Source organism: Anguilla rostrata, chromosome 16 (assembly GCF_018555375.3).
Source record: "Anguilla rostrata isolate EN2019 chromosome 16, ASM1855537v3, whole genome shotgun sequence".
NCBI lineage: Eukaryota > Metazoa > Chordata > Actinopteri > Anguilliformes > Anguillidae > Anguilla > Anguilla rostrata.
The window spans coordinates 28,437,983-28,453,100 of record NC_057948.1 but is presented as its reverse complement, the minus strand read 5'-3'; the positions used below and the strand labels follow the sequence as shown (position 1 = coordinate 28,453,100).

At 38.4% G+C, this 15,118-nt stretch overlaps 1 protein-coding gene across 1 annotated transcript in view; it reads right to left on the bottom strand.

The window, feature by feature from the left end:
* The window catches only part of LOC135242659 (transcription factor Maf-like), a 279,764-nt gene that overhangs the window by 214,870 nt on the left and 49,776 nt on the right, over nt 1-15,118 (bottom strand). Inside the window, exon 4 of the transcript XR_010326410.1 lies at nt 14,647-14,746. The gene's annotated coding sequence lies outside the window, so the exon portion shown is untranslated. The remainder of the gene's footprint in view (nt 1-14,646; nt 14,747-15,118) is intronic.

Below are 15,118 nucleotides of genomic sequence, written 5' to 3'. Positions count from 1 at the left end.
AACTGCTGTGTTAAAGAATGTTAACATTTTTGAAAGATAATTTGCAGACATAAGCTACATTTTAACCCTATAATTCACTGCCTGGAACTAAAGTAAAACCAAGATATATCTCAAACAATAATTCAGTACATCTAGATCCCAATTCAGGTATTACGTGAATCACCTCTATTTCGACCTGAGCTAAATTGAACATCCAAAAAAAAATACAAATATTCCATAAAATTCCATTCCATCACCTTATCTCATTTAATACACTATTACCACACAACTTAAGTCAGTCTTTCCAGAAAATACATTGATAAATAAATACATTTACAAGGAGATAAATGTGCAAAGAAACAAACACTTTTGTGAAGGTCAAATGCGGTTCACGACTCAAAGAATCACGCCAAGAAATTGTACATGGATAAATCTGCTAAGAAATAATCTGCTATGTGATTTTACCGAAATAGCTGGTTCTATCCAGATATCTCACATTGAAATCCTCATAATGAGGGCAACATAGTCATCACCAAGTGGATCTGCAGCTAAAAACAGTTCACCCAGGGACGTAATGGGCCACAGATCATTTTTCATTTAATTCCTGAACTAATCATATCCTCCTGAGGCCTGGCCAAAAAAAAAAAAAAAGAATAATTATTAACATTTTTTTTAACATAATACAAGTGTCTTGGGTGACAATATTTGTATGATGTAATATTTATTTTATTTTTTATCGAATGTCCCTTGTTGTGTAAGGTTTCAGCACAGTAGAATATATGGTTCTTGGGACTAAGACCAGAGACTCACGTCCCTGCAGGGGACAAAAAATGAATTGCCGCGTCTTAGGAGGATATGCATTTAATATGATAAAACGGCTTGAGAGTAAAATAAGCAAAACTTCTGCACATGGAAAGTATTTTGAGTATTCAGAAACACGTGCAAATAGATTCAGCAGAGCCGCACACTCCGCTTGTTTGATATGTGTCAAGGGAGGAGGCAATCTCAAGTTAAGAAAAGCAGTCTCTTTATCATACAAAGCCATGTAATGCCGGTACTAATGAGTTTCCCACACTCTCTGTACGCTGTGCGTAACACCACACTGCCCGTATCACGCTCGCTTTGAATATCTCTTTTAGAAATTATTTGGTATTTATTCAATTATTTATTCAAAAAAAAGAAAAGAAAAAATCTGAGGGGTACGTACATTAACAATTCAATTAATTATCCAAACTATGAGCGTATCAATTAAAGGCCGACTGCTGATATATTCCCAAAAGCTCCGGCAGGATTAAACATTTAATCTCTTCTGTCACTTCCAATGATGGCGGGAATCTCGTGGAGCTCTGAGGGGTGTTCAGGCTGTCAATTCACATCAGCGGAGCCACCTTAGTAAAGACAACCACGATATTCAAAAAGAGGCCGTACACTACGCCCATTTATATTGCTTGGATGTTCCCCCCTCCTGTTTAGTATGGGTAATGTAGCTCTGTAGCGCAGGATAAAATCCAGAGATTCTACTGGCAGATGCCACAGCCTTGCTGGGATTCACATCATCATCACCTCACCCAACCCTCCCCCCATCTACCCCCACCCCAAAGACCCAGCTCCTTAAATGTGAACTGCTCACCCAAACCCCCCACATCTGTGCATTACAATGAACTGCAGCAGGCTTATGCTTAGGCTGAACTAGAAATGAGGACATGTGCAATTCATTTGTATTTATTGCACTTGTTATCAAATGACGATTGCGTATTTATCAGAGCCAGTATATCACCACAATATTCTCTCAAGAAATAAAAAGTATTTTATGTATATCTTACTGTGCTCACAAAGATTACTGGTCTTTTGTCCATATGTTTACCAATGGGCACACCTGCCAGCTGACAAGAAAAGAGATCTCTCGCAATCAAGATTAATTTCCATCTTCTCCGCATTCTGTCGTGGCTTGAAACCTACGCTACTTTACTGAGCATAACAGATAAACATAGACACAAGTTCCAAGGAGCAAAAGCAATTCAGATAATGTCTTAGACTGCCCTGAATTAGCCTTGGCTACATATTCAATGCAGTGCATAAACACAGTCTCTTAAGCACAAGTATTGATCCTTTTGTTTCCCCCTAAACTGATGCTGAAAATCAAGGAGATAGCTTTGGAGCCTCTACACTTTTTTCCACAGAGTCTGTATATGGAATACACTGAATATTCAGACTGCTAATAAAATAACCACCATATTTTTATTCTTGTAACATGCTCCCAGAGTCTGTATGATCATTTTTTCCTTATGCTTCCAGGTGCTCAAAAATGTGCTGTTATAGTATACAAGATGTTTCTTATATATCTGCAGTTAAATTTCCCTTTTGGATTGCTAGTTATTCCTTGGCATTCTCAAGTTAAGTTATGCGATTGATGCTTGAAGGTAATCACATTCTCCTTCACGTGATATTATTCAGAACTCCTCAGGCTGCTTGAGTCGGATACTACAGGACGCAATGAGACAGAACCGAAGGATTCCACACACTGCTTCTTTAGCAATTGAAAAGCCAATACTTACAGCCTTGGCTGAGTTTGTCTGAGTTAAATTATTTTCATTTAACTGTGGTATTTACTTTGCCATAAAAAGCAACAGAGTCGATGTTCAAACCTGAAATCAATTACTTCCCCCAAGCTATTTTTCAAACATTTCTCCTGGCAGTGAACAAAGTCTCCTATTAAGTTATACGAAGGTGTACTTTCCTCATTTTTTGACCGTGTAGTACCTCGCTGTCAGGACAAATGCGCTTTGTGTTCCATAAGCTGTCATCGTGCCGTTGGAGAAAACCCACATTCAGAGGAAAGATGGAAACCATTAAAAAAAACAAAACTGATGAAAATAACATTGAAATATTAGGATGATGTAATCAATAGAAGACATTATTTAATGATAAAGTTTCATTTACTGACAGTCCTGTGGGGTCAGATTTTTAATTAGATGTCCATGCTCTTAAATGTAAATTATATCAGGCTGCTGGGTGGGATAAATAATCTATCAGCAGACTTGAGCAAGCAGGAGTCCCATGGGAAGCAGACGAGAAGGGGCAGAAGCAGTGCAACACATGGCGCTATAAATCATGGTATTTAGCAATCCAATATCACCGCTCCCCGAAGGGCTGCTATCTCTTCGATTGGAGCCTAAATATTAATATATTTTTAAAAGTAAATAAAAGCTAAATACTTTTGTGTTCATGTGTATCTGAACATCTTCATTATGTAATACAGGCCGAGTACTTCTTTAGGGAGGCAAATATAATTTCAGTAAGTCAATTAGAAAATGCATTGCAAATTTACTAGTCAAACCATAAAAACAAGAAAATAAATGGATGATTGACGTACAGGTACATATACGAGGTGGGGGGGGGGGGGAGGTTTGGGGGGGGGGTTAAAATGATACTAATGGACAAACAGGGGCCTTAAAAAAATATTTGAAGCCGAATATCGAATATACAATCATCAGTGGCCATTATGGTAACTTTTTGTATTTATTAATTGTGCTGCCCTCTTGGTCAGGTCTCACTAGATATTCTACATCACAATGGGTTTATTTAACCAGGTTAAACAAAAGTAAAAATACAAAATAAAAAATTCATGAAACACAATTTTCAAAGACAAACTCACTTTCAACTCACTTTTTTACATGAGCATTTCTCAAATATATATGCAAAAGAACCAAGAGAACTGAAGTTAATGTTCCCTGAATCTATGGTTGTTTTTCAAGGATCCTAAACAGAATTATGGATGCTCTTTAGCTATATTTGTTTCTTGTTCTAAAACATCTGTGTCAAATTCTAAGCTGGATGCAATCATTCTTATGCCTCCAGATCAAGTATCAATCATCACTTGTGGGTCCTGGAAACTTCTCAGGGCAATGACATCAGCCACAAGTTAATTTTCCATATCTGAAAAATAGCTACTATATATCCACTTACATGTTTATTTTTCTCTCTGCCATTGAAATTAGTAGGCATGTATTTTCTAATAGGGTGCAATAATCCAAATGCTTTTTTTTCCACAAAGCTTGTCCTGGGAGAGGCTCCCTCAGCTGCCAGCAAGAATGACATCAATCAGGCATAACTTTCATCCCTTCTCCACAAAATAAGTGTGTGGTAGGTTTTGGCCATAAACAAACAAGCAAGCAGACTGCTGCCAAAGCTGCTTACCCCCTCGCCAGCTTCTATTACCTCAATTACAGTGGATGTCGCTTCCCCAAGACACCACCCCCCTCCCCCCCCCTCGCATTCTGTCCTGGGCCTCCCGGATCTCAGCCTTAATGAAATATGTATTACGGAAAAAAGTTATGAGGCGCTCGGAGAGACGGATTGCGATTGTTTGCGAGACTTCCCTTTCATCGGCCTCAACTCCGCAGAACCCCATGCTTAATTCAGCGCGGGGAGCCCGCAGAAGTGGCTCTGGGGCGGGGCGTTCATTCCCAAAGAGCCCGGACGGCGCTGGGAGGGGAAGGCCGGGACCACGCGACTCACTTCACAGCAGTAACTGATTGAGCTCCGCTGCAAACTGACATTGCATTAAGTAACACTCCGATAGGTCAAGCTACTCCTTCCCTTTTCATTTCCATTATATTCCTTTAGTAGCCCCATATTCTTAAATTAATGTATCTGATATGCATACATTTCCATAAACTCAATTGATTTCCTTTTGATCAAACGTGATGTTCAAAAGGATTGCGACAGCCCATTCGAGAGAAAAAAAAACAAGGATTTTTAAACATCTTTTTTCTTTGTATTAATCAGCCATGAAAATACCCACACTTTTTGAGACACAGCATGAAAATCTATTGAGCCCGTTAGGAAGGACCATATTCTTCATTTGGTGAGTGATGCAGTTAAAATGCAGCATGCATGTTATGAAGTTTACCTCTAAAAAAATTGAGTAGTGGAATCCATTACCTCGCGATTACTTTGTGAAGGTCAAACCCATGTGTATTGACCACAACAGCTGAGGTAGCTACACTAATGGGCACACGTATCTTTTAACAATTCAGCCCATGGACACAACAGTTTTATGTCCAATTTTATGGAAATGATGAATGGGAAAATTTCCTTGGTTTTTGCCGGAAAGGTTTGCTTAATCAAAAAGCACAGCTCAGATATTTTTGTTTTTAATAAATGCTTATATAGAGTTTGTTACGCCATTAAACCTGAACAGGTATACAATAGGTGTTGAGGAGATTTTGGCCCATATTTGACAGCATATCACTGAGCTTAGGTTCCAGAGTGGTTCTCCAAATGAAGTAATAGGCCCTGCAGTAATATGGCACAAACATAGGGCATGTGATATCATTCATACACATCTGTAACTAGTCAGGCACCAGCTTACACATTTACCTCGTCCACCCCTATAATTATAATATCAGAGCTTTGCAGCACACAGGCATCAACAGAACATTCTGTATTTAGGACCCAAATAAATGACATTAAGGATGTCACATTGCAAATGTCTACAACAATACTAATTCCATTTTAGTCAAATATTCAAATAGCCAGTTCCCTGTGTTTTAATTGTGCTGAATTGTTTGCCTTATAAGAAAAATGTACTCAATAGCAATTAGGCTTTCACAAAACAGCAAAATTGAAGTCCAGTTCCTAACATACATTTAAGCCTTTACATACATTAAAGACTTACATTAAGACAAAATGATGACATTTCTGGAAACAAAGTCTACAATCTCAGGGCAGGCTACTAACAAATAGCAATATTCAAATTTACGATCCTGACTTGCGATCAGACTTGCAAGGAGAGAGTCAAGTTCAAGAAGTAAGCCTTTTCTCTGATATAGGTCTTATTTTAAATGAAGAACAAGGCCTGGGGGTTGGGGTTCTGAGGTCGGAACCTTTCCAATGGAAACTGATAAGGCGACATAGGGTTCTTGTCAGAAACAAATGTTATGTCGGCCTGTGCTCAAGCGCTTCAAGATCTTATCGGGAGGAGTCTGGAGCCGGGACGAAAATGAGTCCCCAAGAAGTCGGCTTAAACGGGTCTCTGGCAGACCATTTATTTATCCGGGGCTAAATTCAATAACAGGAACCATATATAAGAGCGGGAAAATAACACAGCTACTGGCGATTTATCACGGGATGGAAACTCATTGTTATCCTTATCTCTCCAATGATGTTCTATTTTCAACTGGTAATGAATTATGGTTCCTTCCACATCTTCACAATGTGGCAGTTCACCGGTAGCTCGCGAGGAAGGTACTGTATTAGAGGAATCAATAGAGTGTTTCCAAAGGGGTAAACTAACCACGGAGGGTGATTGTGCTGCAGGCACTTACTGCCTAAGCTTGGTCTGGGGACATCTGTTTAGTGTTGTCCATGCTAACAGAAAAGGTGTGAAATAGGAGTAGGTCAGACAAACCACACCTGCCAATGATCAGTAAGGATAACAAAGGAATCTCGAGTCATAATGCCAAGCTGTTTCATTTAGAAATATGATACCAGAAGCCATCCAAGAGATCAAACCACGCTCAACAGTCCAACGCAATGATTTACCTTCTTCCACCAATGTATAAACTTCCTGCCATCAGTCCAACATGAATTTGGGGGTCCAACATGCGCACCCTTCTCCTCTCATAAAACCACAAGTACATAAATAAAATGTGAGCAGCTTTATTTTAATCAGAGCTTTTGAATACATAAAAGTTGTAATTATCATGCTGAATATATTTGAATTTGCGCTTCTGCCAGTATTTCTCCACAATAAAAACCAAGACCTTACAAAAAGGCAATCGTGCGTGTGTGTGTGTGTGTGTGCATGTATATACTGTAGCACAGACACACTGTGTAGTAGACGAATAGTATAATTTTCATCATCATCATAGGAAAATAATGCATTAGTGCCATTTTACTTGGTTTGACTGTTTGCAGAGATATTCACAAATGTTTTGGACAGATATGATTTAAAAATAAACCAGACATCTGAATCTCTCTATAGTTCAGGTATACGCAATCAGATTAAAAACACATTTTCAACATACAAAAATGCCAAGTTACTCACACATACAGTACAAAGCACTGTGTATAAGTCATTCATTCAAATCTAGGCCCACCATTAAAAGTATTGATATCAAAATTGTGCCAAGTTACAAGAAACAATATTGGCAATCTTAGCTCACACAAATTAAACACGCTGTATTCCAAAGCAATGCTACCCAATGTCCTGCATTGTTTCAAGTAACTGCCATTCCAATTTGCTGGGACTGGCTAAACTGAGGCAAAGTGACCAGCAAGGAATTTGCCACGGATGCTTCTGGAACATTTTCCTATGAATGTGCCACCATACTGGCTCAAGCATTCAAGAAAGCACAAGGCTCTGTACAGCTGCTACCTTTTGCCAGGCTGAATCTCTTGCACTATCCAGGAATGCTGCTATTTGGATGTCAGAATGGCTCAAACCACCTGAAGCCTGGATAATTCAATGCTTTCCTTCATTATGAATGCATATTATATGGGACCATTCCACTTTTCTTGGAAAACACTAACTGGCATTAACAAAATAAAATAAAATAAAAAGATTAATCAACACAATCAGGAACTACAAGAGACCAAAACACATTCATATTGTATAAGTGGGAAAACAGCTATCAAGGTCACACTAAATTGAAGCCCTCTTTGACAGAACGTGCGCAACTGGGATCAATGAGAGAAAGGCAACAGACCGGAAAATGTAGTTGACAAAAGGCCTGGATTGTTCCTTTCAGTCCCATGGATGTTTCTAGAACTTGATGCGTTAAACCCTACTTCATCCACCCGGTTCCCATTGTTGAAGACATTGCATCATCGTGATGATGTTACACCAATGGCATGGTCCCATTCATTCCCTTCACTTACCCCATGACTGTTCTGGTTACTTTGCTGATCCCTCTGTATTACTGTCACCAAATGTTTTTATTTATTTAAAGAGCTCATTTGAATGGACCCACAGATCGAAAACCAAAAATTTATTTGGATTCTATGTATACAAAATGAATTTATTTTAGTGATAACTGTATCAACTGCATAGTAATAACCATGTAAGACAATATAGAAATAGGCATGTAAGACAAAATAGCAAATATGAATTTTTTATGACATTAATTGTTTGAATATGTGTGTACGTATGTGTGTATATATTGCACAGACACAGTTAAGTGCCAAAATGAAGGAAACGCCAACCATAGTATCACTTTCTGTAATGTTCTCAACAGATTGCTCTTCATTAAGGGCCCCGCTCACGCCCTATAGGTTGATATTTCGAGTCAGCTGAATCGCAGCTCCTCTGCTTTGGCCTTGCATCTCTAACCGATGCACGGATGTCACGGTCGGGGAGCATGCACTTTTGACCGCAGCTGCCCTTCGCTGATGATGCCTTTCCCTCAGACTTCCATGTCGACATCTCTTTAGCCACCGTTCATCGTGAAACAGCAAGTTAAGCAGTCTTAGTCATTCAAGCTCCTGCTAAATGTACCCCAAGAACCACCCTTCTTCAAAGTCACTGAGATCTCTTCCTCTAGCCATGATAGTAATAATAATGGGAACCCGGGCTTGCCCAGCATGTTTATACAGAACTGTGAGTATGTTGGGATGATAATTGCTTAACTAACTCAGGAGGAACCACACCTCTGTGGAAATATCTGCATTGAATATACTTTGTATCCCCCATTCGCACATATGTGTGTGCGTGTCTGTCTGTCTGTATGTGCATGTGCATGTGTATGTGTATGTGCATGCATGTGTGAGTGTGTTTGTGCTTGTGTGTGTGTCATTTCCTTCTTGTAAAGACACATTTACTACATGCTCACGAGTGCTTCCCCATAGTTTGTCCAACAACAAAATATATAAGGTGACATAACCTTAAAAATGTATAATTTCAGACTACACATCAAAGCCATTTTGTCAGTTTGATACTTGTGCCAAATAAACAATCAAGTCAGGTTATTGGGAAGAAGGCTTTGCTAAAATCCCCAATACTTTTTATATAAATCATCGCTACCACCACTGTTTTCAACAAGTTCTTCTCAGTGACATGCAATCCAGTCCCATAACTGCAGTGGTTATCAGGTGCAATAGATTTTTGTTGGGTAGGGAAAGAATGGCACAGCAGTAACACATAACTTCAAATACTTTTTTTCCAATATGTATTCTGCTCAAGTCAAAAAAAAACAACAAAAAAAACACATTGAGGAGCCCATACATGACAGTGGCCATGATGGGTAATCTAATAGACAAACCAGAATGTCCCCCTCTGCTCCCGTGGTATTACACTACATTAGATGCACAGCATCCTTATATTCAATTCTGCAGAGCTACAAACGTTTGATCTCAAGCAAACATGCATGTGAGAAAAGTGTCATTTTAGTGAAGCCGTCAAGTAGAATCGCTATTTCAGACAACGTTCATTTGCAAATGCTGTCCTGGCTAAAATAAATGCATGGATTTTAGCAAGTTGCCTGAAGTTGAAATAAACAAAATATTCATATTTCTTTTAAAGACTGCCTGAATATAGCACTTGCCATATTCGTTCCTTTTACATTTACCAGTTTTGGCGTAACTGCCAAGTGATGTTTTTCATTTGACCTCAGGTTTATATGCATTCATAAAATGCAGAAGTGCAACACAATGATTAGGGAATTGGGCTCACCACTGAAAAGCTTCTGAGTGGTGCTGAGCATGGCTTTTGGTATACCCAGGGGCAAGGGGCACAGCCCGCATCACTTCAGAAAAACCCAGATAAATAAGTGTGTAACACTGCATGTATTTACACCATAAGCTATGCCAGTCTACCTGGATGAGCATTTCAATTACACAGTCTTAGATTTAAAAAGAAATAAATGGCACATATTTACAATTATGCAAGAGGATATACATCTCCTTGGAGTTTGTGAAGAATAATCCAATAATTATTACACAATGGACTCAAACAATGCTGCACATTTCACAGTGATTATATCACTCCCTAAAGTGTTGCTGTTCTTCATAATAAATCAGTAAGCAAAAACATCTATAAAAGATTCTAACCACAAACTTCTTCGTGGCAAACTGCTGTGTTTAAAAAAAAAATCTGTGAGGAATAGTGTTTGATGTTTGGTATCAGAGTACACGCTCAGTGCATGTTTCTAAGCTACACAGCCCTTTCAACTGTCAAAGCCTTTTTTTATCAAGCCTGACAGTAAAGTGAGTCTGTAGCTTAGCATAAATGCCCAGCTAGCAGATTTCAACAGCGCAGATCCATTGAAAAGGGAAACAGAAAACATTTGGGTATTCTCAAGAATGATGCTCTCTGTAAAGTGGATGTTAGTTTCCTTTCTGTCCCACCCTCTAAAAATGTTTTATTTTGTATTAGTCAGGCATAGATGACATATTCATGTTCACGAGTGAGGTCAGTGGCACATTAACTATAACAGAGAGAAGCATAAATACCTTCACAGCTTTTGGGAGATACCAAATACAATCCTTTCACAGCTTCTGTGTTCACACAATTGTGGGACCTACACTAATTATACAGCCTCATACTTGCATAGTTAAAAAATCAACATGACCATGACTTTCACATATAAAGGGTTAAACATCAATGATATTACGATAACAACAGTGGAGATACTTTATCTTTTACATCAAGTATAAGCTAGACTGGCCAAGAGCTTAAAGATGTTTTATAATGAAATGTAAAATATCACAAAGCCTCCATGTTTGCACACATTAAAAATGGACTGTTTAGTCTTTGACACAACACCGAAAATGAAAATGCAGCTTAAATATTATTTTTAATTTCTCATTGTTTTAAGCTGCAACAGTAGGTAATACAAATGGAGTATGAAATTAAAATACTTTTAAACATGCAGACCAATATTTTTTTTTAAATTTATTTATTGTGAACTTGTCAACATTAAATCATTAATAAAAACAGCTCCTGCGAGACTTGTTACTCATGAATGTCAGCAGGTCATGGAATCATGATTATATTTAAGGCTGACTGAGAACCATTTCAAAATATTCAATAGTACACAACCCTTGTCTATTATTTGGTTACATGGCACATATTTTAAAAATTCTGAAGCATGTGTAAAGCTTAAAGTACCATATAGTGTGATATAATAGGAATTTCAACAGGTTTGTTTTAAAAGTAAATTACAATAAAACTGATCACAAATGATGAAGCATTACATAAGGTGGCTGATAATTTGTATGTGCATCTTGTAAGCTACAAGATTGGGCTGATAGGTGTAATTACCTTAAATCACACTGCAATACGGTAAGATACCACGGCAGTCTGCCATGCTTTACATCCAGTTGTAGTAAGCATGCTACTGCCAATGAAACATTACACTTTGCTTTTAAAGTTGCAGTTCAGTTTTCAACGTCGATGAATGAAGGATAATGACAAAAAACAACTGCTGAGCAGGAAAACAACTCCACAACTCTGGCAATTCTAAAAGACATGTATTTTTATGACCTCCGGGGACAAATAACTGACACGTTAACAGCCTAACGATATCTCATAAGCTTCATTAAGATCACATCTTTCATGAAATCCAACAATATCGCCAACATCCGCATCAAGTCAATCATTATTTAGTTATGGATGTACATTTTATTTGGTTTGCGGAGTTAATTATTGGTAGAGGCATCTCCCGAATCCATGTTTTAAAAATGTGACTGTGGTTAGTGAGCTAATAAAGTAATCTGGAGACAAAGTTCAAGGAACAACTTCATTGCTCTGGCCCCCCCAATCCCACAGCACATTGAGGCAATGAGAACATCTTCAGAACCTGAACCATAAAAAAATCAATAATTCACAATGGCGAAATGCACTGGCTCCGGTGTCAAATACGTGCAAGCCGTGCGACGTGACCTTAATAAGGCCTTTCAGTCAAGGGAGGACCGGGACCTCATCACCACACCAAGGGACTTCACAGGCCATTCTGAGTGACACTCCAGACACGCAATGACAACCGATGAGCGGGACGACACACAGCGACGAAATCACGATCCGCATTGATTAAGAACAGAAATCAAAGGTGATTAAGATTAAGTCTAGGAGATACCTAAAATAAGAAAGATGCATCAGAAATAAATTAAAAACAGAATAATAAAATTGCTTATGCCATTTGAAATGTGGAGCACGAAATGCAAAAAAAAAGGCCTTGTTCCATTACTAAAATGGGTTTTTCCTGCAACACTTTGACACTTTTTTTGACATGGGCAAGAAGTGGCAAGAAGTTGTACTACTGTGTGAACAGTTGAATACTCAAAGGGAGCATTTCCTTCCTTGGAAATTTAGAATTTCACAGGTTGGTGTATTCTACAGCAATGCAACGTCCCCATAGCCTACTAAAATGCATTCATTTTCCACAAATATCTTGAAAGTGCATCACAAATAAGCTTGTCTAGTGAATTTAATTTTAAGGTGGGCCTAACATGAATCCCTTTCAGCCATGAAAATTATGGAAAGTGCTTCAAGTGTATGGTCTTCAAGTACATCTCTTTGTTGAAATGCATCTTAGAACAAGGAAATATTTACAACCGTTACTCCAGTTACTAGAGTTTCTACCATGGCCCGCAATGTGTTTTTGTCCTAAGCAATTGAGATAATATATTCCCAATATATTGCTGTACCTGAAATACAGATAACCAAGAACAATATTATAGTGCTACTGCACTATGCCAGTAATTTCACTGGAATTCCACCCCAGTATTTCAACCAGTAATTACTTCATATCAAAGATAATCATGTTTTGGCACAGGTTAGGTCCAGTAAAACTATGGAGCACTGCCAATATAAGCCTTCCATGAATCAAGTCCAAAGTTGAAATGACGTTGTTTATTACAGCAATAGGAAAAGAATGAAGATACGCTTGCATTTGAAGCTACGGCAGGAGTTGCTCCCTGTTTTATGACTTAACAGCTTGTTTTTCTTCATTGACATACAGCTATCTGGGCAGCTATAAATGATTGGAGAAATAAAAGCATGGAACATTTAGCAATTTTTAACTAAGGACATTGCAGGCCATTAGTGAGTAATAAGGACCTCCCTGTCCCTGTGTTTACTGAATAACTTTTATTTAATGAGTACTGGTGAATAAACTCATATAGCGCTTAAACTTGTAACTGACATGTGATGCTTGTGAAACGAAGTACAAGTGTTCATGCATGTTGAACATCCCCGATGGATAGTATGTTCAATTATTCACACACTCCGTACTATAGGGTAAGGGTAGTCCTGTTAAAGTACCATATCTATTTGTTACATTTTTGGCTGGACCGCACCAGCGGTGCCAGCCCTACAAAAGCAAATGTCTGTGACTGACTGAGTGACTGGGTGAGTGAGTGATGAAGTTACACCATTGGTCGGCCGGATCACGTGTGTTAGGTCCAGCCGTATACTAGGCTTTAACCTGGTCTTGTTTTTCTATTTCCCCCATAGCACAAACCCCAGATGACATCTGCCCAAATTGGATACATTTATTTTCACCAATAATTGCCATTTGCACAAAGTGCTTTAAGTGTTTTTAAGAGGGTATATTTTACCTGGTTTTGCCCTGAATTGAGTTGTTTATTTATTGTTCACACAGTGTGGATGCTACAACAGAACACAATTTGCTTAATTTGAACAAATCCAAGTGATCCGTTTCACAAAGTAGGATTACGGAGTTAGCTGGATAATTACACTGAGTAAAACCTGAAACACTGCTTTTCACTTCAGTCCATGTTCCGGTTTGGGAGGGTTCTGCGGATTTTATTCAGCGCAGTCGTCAAGCTAACTCAGTAATCCTGCTTTCTGAGACCCCCCCCCCCCAGCCCCCATGATATGATACAGCTTCTCAGAGGCTCCTTTTGCAGATACCGGTGCTGATTGATAGATGCAATTGTATTAATTGTAATTTGACCAATAATAATTGCTCCTCAACCCAACCCGGACAGAGGATACCTCAGTACTCAAAATACCACACATACAGCATTACATAGATGAAAACAGAGAAATACAGAGTTTTAGTTAGGGTTAGTGGTTCTAACTGCATAGGGGTATGAGTTAGTTAGGGGAGTTATCATCCTTTGGCCTGCCCAGTGACAGTAACTGGCCATAACTCATAACCCCAGGTTTCAAATTTTTCCAATTTGGTTTAGTTTGCAATACTTTTAAATACAGTTTTAAAAATTACTATCAGCTAAAATAAAATAAAATAAAATATTTGTACTAAATCCTATTCTGCAAAACTGTGGTCCAGTACATGTGAACCAGTGGCGTACAGCAAACTGTTTGGTCCAAGTCCTTGAGCCAGTGCTCATCCATAATTTCCCTCTATCATGTGGATAATCAGGATTTAGAAAGGAACCAAAATGGAAACTCCCTTAGCCCAGATATCATTTACAACTTCCAGACCATTATTTGGCTAAGATATTAGGTTATCTTGTTCATATATAACTGAGGTGAAGAGGAATTCCCTCTCCAACAGTTTGTTACCATTTATGGTCATATACCCAACCCAGTACAGATTCAGATATTACTATCGCTTACATAAAGATTGTGGTATTTTTAGTCATTCAAGCTAATTCAGTCATTAGCTTAGGAAATCAGGAAGTGTTCGGTCAGGGTCTTATTCTACTAATGGAGATGGAAAAGTTGGTGTTACTTACAATATTTGGAGGATGATCGCTTTTCTGTGGTGTTGAGAGTGGGTGATCTCTGGTCCCCTCCACCTGCCCTTAGCCCAGTGCATTTTCAAGCCTAAATCAGCTAAAAGGGGGAGAAGCAGTGTTCAGTGTATTTTCACAATGGTGGAAGTCAAGAAATGCATTAATTCATTAATGCTAAGGAAAAGTAATAATAAAATATACCAATGCTAATATTTTGTACTAACAAAAACAAAACAATTCAATAAATAAATAAATTAACTGTCAAACAGTTCATTAGCTATCTAGATCATAGATCATTTTTTTTGCCACAATAAATGAGATGGATTGGCTGAAGTTCAATGTTTTGTGTTTGTATCGTTTATTATGCATCTTGACTTCTGTCAGAGTTGTGGAGTTTTTGACATGTTTTTCTTGGTTTGAGGTGCTTCTGATTTGTCTATTTATCAGATGAGTGCAGTTTCCCCTTGTTTGT